The following is a 1,477-nucleotide window of genomic DNA, read 5'->3' on the forward strand; positions in this document are numbered from 1 at the left end:
TTTTGCGAAAAGGATGGACATGGCTGTGGTGAATACGTATTCTAACGAGAGGGAGGAGCATAGGATGACATACAAGAGTGGAGGAAGATGCACACAGGTGGATTATATCTTATGTAGGAGGGCCAGTTTGAAGGAGATTGGAGACTGTAAAGTGGTGACCGGAGAAAGTGTAGTTAGGCAGCATAGGATGGAGGTTTGTAGGATGATGTTGGTGATCAAGAAGAGGAGGAGGAGTGTGAGGGCAGCACCAAGGACTGGACCCTACCCAATTCGGCTTTGTTAAGGGCAGATCTTGCCTCTTAAACCTAGTTGATTTCTTTGAAACAGTTATCAAAGCCATAGATGAGGGCAAGGTAGTCCACACAGCCTACCTGGACCTCGCAAAAGCCTTCGACACAATACCCCACTCGGGCATCATAAATAAGCTTACCAGCTTAAATATCAACCCCCTATATCACAAGATGGGTTGCAAACTGGCTCAGGGATAGAGCCCACATGGTCAGAATCGCAGGTGCCATGTCCAAATCCAAACCAGTTACAAGTGGCTGCCCACAGGGCTCAGTTCTGGGACCTCTCTTGTTTGGTATATACTTCTCTGAGGTTCAGGCTAACACGGGGGGATTATGGCTGACAAAGTTCGCAGATGACTGCAAACTGGGGGCCATAATCGAATCTCCAGCCGACACAAGCATCCTCCAAAAGGGTCTCACAGAGACAGATGCTTGGTGCCAGAGCCACAGCCTCAAGCTAAATGCTAAAAAGTGCATAGTAATCCCCTTGGGGAAAAACAAGGTGCCCACAAATTACCACATAGGTGGTAATCCATTAAGTACGGAAGAAGTAATTAGAGATTTGGGGACCAACGTAGATAGTAGTCTCTCCTTTGATAATCACATTGCCAAGTGGTTAGAAAGACCTTCTGTATAGCCCACCTTATCACGAAAGGGTTCACAACTAGATCAAGAGAGGTCATTGTGCCCCTCTACTCATCACTCATCAGGCCCATAATTGAATACAATGCCCCTTTTGGGATGTACCTTACCTGACACCTGCAGCAACTGGAGGGACCCCAAAAATACCTCACCAAGAGGATCATGGGCTACAAACAGATGTCCTATGCAGCTCGACTAAAGAAACTCCAGCTCTACTCAGTTGTTTACCGCCTACTCAGAGGTGATCTATGCCTGATATACAAAGCCATGTCAAACCCAGAATTAATGGACATGCTCCACCTCAACAAATCCAAGTCCGTTAGAGCTACACGCTCCAGGGACTTAAACCTCAGCACAAAAATAAATAGGGCATGCTGGAGGGACAGATTTATTTCCCAGAGGCTCCCCTCACTCTGGAATAGAATCCCGATTCATGTTAGACATAGCCCCTCGCTGACCCTCTTCAAGCGAAATCTGGACGCGTGGATGGGAAATCGCAAATTCACCCCTGGGATCTCTTCTGTGTCCCTGCTAGATAGAGGCAC

The sequence above is a fragment of the Protopterus annectens genome, chromosome 1.part1 (assembly GCF_019279795.1).
Source record: "Protopterus annectens isolate FY-2018-M chromosome 1.part1, PAN1.0, whole genome shotgun sequence".
In the NCBI taxonomy this organism is placed as follows: domain Eukaryota; kingdom Metazoa; phylum Chordata; order Ceratodontiformes; family Protopteridae; genus Protopterus; species Protopterus annectens.